At 42.2% G+C, this 7,244-nt stretch overlaps 1 long non-coding RNA gene across 2 annotated transcripts; it reads left to right on the forward strand.

Annotated features, from left to right (window-relative positions):
- The first annotated feature begins 4,595 nt into the window (after positions 1 to 4,595).
- Positions 4,596 to 5,991, forward strand: LOC129513929 (uncharacterized). Of its 2 annotated transcripts, none has more exons than XR_008665325.1 (2): positions 4,596 to 4,665; positions 5,076 to 5,991. It is a non-coding gene; the product is annotated as an uncharacterized LOC129513929 (long non-coding RNA). The 2 variants fall into 2 exon arrangements; XR_008665326.1 differs by lacking the exon at positions 4,596 to 4,665 and adding an exon at positions 4,666 to 4,801.
- The last annotated feature ends 1,253 nt before the right edge of the window (positions 5,992 to 7,244 follow it).

The following is a 7,244-nucleotide window of genomic DNA, read 5'->3' on the forward strand; positions in this document are numbered from 1 at the left end:
AGGCTCTCTCTCTCTTATTTTAAATTAGAGATGGGACATGGTGAGTGTATTATTTCTAATATGAACTAATGATTATTAAGCCAGCTATGTGACCAGATGAGTCTGTTTCATGGATGTTATGAGTTCTAGGATAAATATACCTCATGTACTACATTTATTAATACCAATTTTTAAAAAGATTTCTTTATTTATTTGAGATGGAAAGAGAGCAAGCATGGATGGGAAGGGCAGAGACAGAGGGAGAAAATCTCAAGCAGACTCCCCATTGAGTGTGGAGCCTGATGTGGAGCTTGATCCCATGACCAAGATCATGACCTGATCCAAAGCCAAGAGTTGGACACTTAACTTACTCTGCCACCCAGGTGCCCCTAATATCAATAATTTTTGATCCCACTAAGTAACTTCATAAGAAGGTGAGGTAGAGAAAAGCCTATTTTCTGTGATTTAACTTTTTTTATTTTTTAAGATTGCATTTATTTATTTGACAGAGAGAGAGGGAGTGAGTGAGCACAAGCAGGGAGAGCTGGAAAGGGAGAGAGAGAAGCAGGATCTCTGCTGAGCAGAGAGCCAGATGTGGGGCTCGATCCCAGGACCCTGAGATCATGACCCGAGCCAAAGGCAGATGCTTAATTGACTCAGCCACCCAGATGCCTCATGACTTAGCTTTTTACAACTCCTAGGTGATTCATAAATTTGGGCCATCTCCCCCTGGGTATGAAACTATGCACACTCCTTGCTTGGGAGTATCTATCTGAAGACCAGTGACTGTTCCCTGTCTTGGTTATTTCTTCAGGCTGGGTCCTCTGAGGACCCCTTAGTTACATGAACTCCACGTGCTCCAAAAGCCGAAAATGTACAGTGTTACTTGGGCCCATTTTCTGATGTCACATCAAAATGACTCAATAAGAGTCGGCCCCATATCAGACTGAAATTGGATCATTGCTTCTTCACAGCTTTGTTTGATCTTGATGTTAAGATATTTGGAAAGAGATCAATAATCATCAGATGTCTCAAGTCTACTGAAAAAATAATTACACAATATTTAACTGGCGTCATAGCATGACAGGATGGTGTTTCTTGAAATACAGAATGATGATAGTTATGCTGTCTTTAACTCAGGATGGGGAGAAGAACCTGACATCCCTCTCTTTGTGTGTATAAGTGAGTGTGTAAGTATACCTGTAACTGGGTATAATGTATAAATATATCATATATAAAGTAGATATAACCTTACGTATGTTTTATATATAGTAAAATATATGTAGTAAATATAGTTATATATTAAATTATATGTTATTAAATATAATAACACTATAACAATAAATATATATGCGTATATAAGCATATTTATATATATAATATACACTTTCTCTGTCCCATACTAATCGAAAAAACAATTAAAAAAAAGGTGATCTGAATCTAGAAAAGTTGCCACGGAGATTCCAAGTAATTTCACTTCAAACTTACTAAATCAAACAATTTCCTACTGAATAGAAATGAACTGTCTCAGTAGCTTTTATGAAACAGTAATTTATTTTTTTGAAAATTCGTTAATTGGAATTCCCTGTAGTGGCTAACCTCTCTTTTTACCAGTTTGGCAGGTGAATCTCTTTCTTTTCTGTTTCTCTCTCTTTTTTCTTTTCTTTCTTTCTTTTTCTTTAATTCTTACTCATTTGTATAATTGGCATGCCAGGTCCTTTGAGAATGTGACCCAAAATGTCAACTAAAAGCAAGTATATAAATATGTATGTATAAACCTTCAATATCTTGCTTTTATTTCATCAATAAAATCAAGCAAGATATTGAATATCTTGCACCTACTTTTATTGAACAGCTATAATATAAGCACTTGTCAAGGAAGAGATGCTGGTGGGAGGGGCTGTGGGACAGGGAGAAAGTGTGAGCTGAGATTGTGTCAAGTGTAGTTTTACTGAGCAACAATAAAACCAGAGGAATGTTGCCTTTGACGATGATCACGTTCCCTCTTCCTGGAGATCCAGTTTTGCCGGCCACTGTCGCCAGTAGGAGTTTTATGTTTTCTACAAGATAGTCGATTTTCAACGGGTTTACTCCATTGAAACAAGTTTCCAATTTGCTGGAATAAAATATATTGAAAGCCCCCAGTACATGTAATTTAGATTTTATAACTGCGTAAGCCATTTCATATATATATATATATATATATATATATATATATATATATATATATGTAAAATTACCAACCTGAAAAAATCATTTGTCAAATTAATAATTTTATTTGGATTCAGAAAGTATATCGTGATTGTCCAAGAGGCAGAGGAAGCCCTGGGAGGGCTTCCTGCTTCCATGCATGAGGATCATGTACTTTGCATTTGCACCTCCTGGTTGAAATGCTAATGCACTTGGGGGCTCCTCTGGTTTGAATGAGTTTATCACCTGTCTCAGTGAACTTAAGGATACTTTGCGAGCATGACTTTGGAGGAGTGAGGGCAGAGAGCACCACCGGTGTGAGGGAGGAGGGGCAGCCCCGGAGGTTGGGCGTCCACGACTACTCAGCTCCTTAGGAGAACACTTCTGACCTATGCAGGCCTTTTGCAGCCTGGCTAAAAAGACTAATTTAAGACTAAATTGTGACATGATGGGGACAATTTGGTGTGTTGGCCTAGCATAAGAAATACCTTTTAAACAAGATGCCAAGAAAAAAATAAATAAATAAAGTCACATTGTCAGTTTCCACCCCTAAAACGAAGCTTTTCCAAGCGTAAGATCAGTTTCTATGAGGGCTGTGGCACCACCTGTAGTTTTTCAGAGAAATCCACATTATCAAAAAACGTATTTATCTGGTCATTACTAACTATTGATATCTGTCTAGAAGGGCACCAATGGGAAATGATCTATTTAAGAATCACTTTTTGGGGTCCTTATATTATTTTTGTTACTGTCTGTAAGCCTGGACCTGGCCTCTAAAGATGCCAATCTTCGGTTCTGATGAGATACAGCTTCTAGTAATCCCTCGAGGTTCACATGATCAATACTAGGCCGTGAACATAGGACAGATGACAGATGAGATGGGGCACCAATCGGCACATGGAGCAGGGAGGCCCATGGTCAGGAGAAACCCCAACATGGGCACAGACATCCAGAGTTCCAGCGACCAGCCTTGTCGCAGGGGCCGGGTGCTGGGGGTCCATAGGACTTCTGGCTGCAGAGTGGAGCATTGAAAGGTTCTCACTTAAGTGATAATTTAAGGAACAATTCAGTGACAGATATACACCATTTTGACCCTCCAGCCTTCACGAAACCAGCGGAACAATGAGCAGGGAAACAAGTTTCTTCAAAAACAAGCGGTGTGCGTTGGGGGTAAGGGAGCGTGATATGTCATCTTATCACAATACTTGACTTCCTCTTTAGAGTCTGACAAAACTTCTATATTTTCATAGGACCTCCCAGAAGCAAACAGACAATATAGGTGGTGGGGGGTGGGGTGGAGAAAAGGAAGCTAAACAATAATGTGCTAAATTTGAAAGACACATAACTTTTCACATGATACCAAACCTTTCCCAAACGCCGCAACGTTCCTGGCCTTGCTTTGTTCTCCAATCTTCCAGCTGAAGCCAACCCCGAGGAAGTGGTATCATCAGCTTAATTAAAAATACTTCCTTTATCTTGGCTGCACAGTGACCTGTGTGTGTTCTTCGTCTTGGCTGGCCTTTACCGAACGGAGTGATTCAAGTTCTTAGAAGAGATTGTTGCTAGCGTTACAATAGCTGATGGCTGAGGAGCCCCTTTCACACAGGCTCTGCTGGGAGCCGTAGTGCAGTTAGGTAAACAGTGATCTCATTTTGAGTCATGCAGTTTTACTACATCACCGTGAAAGGTAGCAACGAGATAGGAGGTAGCTGTCAACTGACTTACTCAGTTTGTTTTGGTGTTGTTGTTTTTTTTTTTTTTTTACCTCTTATGGAGCTAAGTCTGAGGAAGCTGGAAACATTCCTGTCCACTTAATATTTGTCACTATACAAGCAATGCTTGCTCATTAACTAATTGTAAAAGAGAGAGAAGGAAAGAGAAAGAGAGAGAGAGACGTTACTGATAATCCCTACACTTGCAAACACTTTCTATTTTTCTTGACTCTGAGACACATTTAGGAACTCTCATTATTTTTGAAGATTTCAAATAATCCTACGTGAGGACGCCTCCCAAATCTGTCCTGAACACAGAAGGGTGATTAAAGCCCCAAATATTTCAGCTGGGTTAAACTTTGACCAACCCAGGTGACCAGCTCGGCGATCCTAAAAAACCTTGTGGAATACTTTGTGTCGGCCAAGACCACACACCCGGATTCCTGGCGCAGGTTTCCTGTTTGTAATCAAACATAACCCCAGATGGTTTGCTTTCCTAAGCATTCGAGACACATTCTTCTCATTTGAAAGCTTTCTGACTTACTCAACAACCCCTGTATCTCAACTATGTTAAAGATACATAGAAAAGAGATGACATCACAGAGCTGATTTCGGTCTTTCAGCTCTGTGCTTAGCTAAAGTTGAGCAGTTGCAATGAGTCATGCAATCTTGTGACCGGCCGGGCGCTCTTCCAACCAGAGAGACAGTTAAGATCTCTGACAACAGAACCTGTAGTTGTTTGAAGAGGAGGTAACAACAGGCCCTGGACACTCGGTGATCCCAGGTTTGTGTGAGTAACAAAATGTGCTCCTATTCCCTCTGAATAACAAGGCAGCGATGATGAGGTAACACTTAGCAAAGCTGACTCATTTCCTCATTTATAGATGAAAGGGATGGTTCGAGAAATGATTATCTCACAGGTAAGTGATGGTTCCTTCAGGTAATACTTGCCAAGTCTCTTTATAAAGCAAGGCTCATCATAACGTTGGCTCGTTGGTTATTTTGTCATGAGACCAAGTCAAGCGTGAAAAGCCAGGTCCGTTCCTATCCTTGAACTACGTGAGAACTGCTGATTTCGGGTGATATCCAGAGGAAAGGGCTTGTGGAAAGCCTGTGTAAAAATCAGGGGTAATGATTGAAAATTGAGAAATAAAAATGTGGACTTAATGTAAATTTCTTTTTGTTTTCCACCAGATAACATTTTGTACTGGTGATGCTGGATGTCCGTGTGAGACATCTGTGGCTGGGGCTGGACGCCCCCCTCCGTATCTAGGGATGCCCCCCTTGCATGGGGACTGGGACTGTGGGATTCCAGCCACGTCCTGTTGACTTGAACCGACTCAGCAGGCACTGCCATCCTGGGAAACCAAGAAACCTCCTCGTCTCTGGCTTGCTGCGATCTCCTGGGCTTTATAATCAGGCTGCCTTCACAGACACATTCCTCAAAGCTCGTTTGGAGCATACATATTTTTAACACAAGAAGCCTGTTGGGAGAAAAACACGAGATGAATGTATTCCTCACCAAAACTCGTAACTCTTTGCTTCCTCCACTAGCTTTTACTAGGACTTGACAAAAATGGAAATAGTCTCTCTAAATAGGAATTTGTTATTTTCATTCATTTATAACACGTGAACTGCCCTCTGTTGCCTCTTTCCCTACTTGGTCTGCCTTCCTTTGAATTCTCGTGTAATTTTAACGGTTGTACAATTCTTTGTGTTGTTGGGAAATCACTAATTGTGAAACATGTTAAACTGAGCACATTTAAAAATAACCTAGCCTCTCCTACTGTTTGGGTAGGGCCATTTGCTTGTTTGGGGTTGCTAATGGGAATAAGTGACCATGTGTGCAGTACCTCTCGAGCCAGCTTGTTTGCTCAGAGGAAAGAATTCATTGAAAAGCCATAGACTACATTCCAGAACGTTGGCCAACCACTTTGCAAAAGTATACTGTTGGGTCACAGCAAGGCGCGCCATCGCTCCTGGAAAAGCAACTCCAAATGTCTGCCTGGGGGACAGAGATCTTGTTGCAGGATGTCCATATAGGCAATGCTACTACGCATTTTTATTAGTGGTTCTTCCCTGCTCCTCCTAATAAAATGCTATTGGAATATTTAGTCTCTGGAAGTCCATGTGACTCTATTTTCTTCAAAGTTACTTCTTATGTTTTGCAATTAATTGTCCCAATGAACTTGATCTAAATATTGTGTTTCAGGGTCAGGGTGGGGGTCATTTCAACTACTTCAGGACCTGGAAGAGATTCGTCATGTTGTATTTTTCCCATTCCTTGCTAACAAATGACGACATGATGGTTCTGCCTCTGGAAGCTGAGAATCTGCAGAGGCATCGAGTTGGTCTGCAGAGAGGATGCGAGTTGGCCCGGCAGGTGCGATGCTGCACATCCCACTCCCCCCACCCCCATTGATCTGTTGTATAAATTGGACCACTTGACTTTGATCTGCTTTTATACAAGAGTTTGTTTTAACACAAATGGATAAATAAATGTGTTTGAAAGTTGTTTAGAAGGGGATGTCAAAGCAGAGCCCAGAAAGAGGCTGGTGCAGCCTCCGCTGGCCATTCGGAAGTCAGGACAGGGCTTAGGGGACATGTGGGCCTGTCGACGTCCTTCCTCCTCCAGATTCTCAGTGTCTGACCCATAAGGCAGCACAGAGAGGGTCACGTCCTAGTGCTTGGTACACCCAAGTAGAGCCCAGATGCCTCCTCAGCCTTCTTCCCCCCATCCCTCTCTCTTGACTCTCTCAGTGCTCTATGGCCTTAGCAGGTGGTGGGACTCTTTAGGACTCAGACTTTCTGTGATGGGAACTGCCAAGGTGGCAGGAAAGCTGTCACTCCTCTCACCTGGTAATGGTGACCTCTCTCTCCCAAGCCCATAAGCCTGAGATCCCGAGAGCACGTTTTCTTCCCTCACTTTCTAAAGACCTGAAGAGCCTTTTCCTTCTCAGCGACCCTCAGATCAGTCCATAGCAGCCTGTCCATCCCCACAGCCACTGTCCTATTTTTGGCCCTCCCTGTGTCTGGCCCATCTGTACTCCCATCTTCATCCTTGGGCCACACGCCTCCCTCCAGTTCTCGTGAATGCTTTGCATGATGGCCAGATGGGTCTTTAAATGCTGCTTCGAAAATGTCACTTTTCTCATAAAAATCTTTCCCTCTTGTCTCAGGGTATTCAAATCCCGCTGACTCATTTCTCTACGATTTTACTCAATGAATATCTAAGCACTGGTGTTTCGCTGTTGGCTGTGGCTGGTGAAGAGCAGCCCAGATACATCCATTTTAACTCCACACACAAAGCCATTTTAAGTATCTGGGCCAACAGTGCCCTTCCTGGGTGACGAGGATGAGAAG

This window comes from Nyctereutes procyonoides, unplaced genomic scaffold (genome assembly GCF_905146905.1).
Source record: "Nyctereutes procyonoides isolate TBG_1078 unplaced genomic scaffold, NYPRO_anot_genome, whole genome shotgun sequence".
Lineage (NCBI taxonomy): Eukaryota > Metazoa > Chordata > Mammalia > Carnivora > Canidae > Nyctereutes > Nyctereutes procyonoides.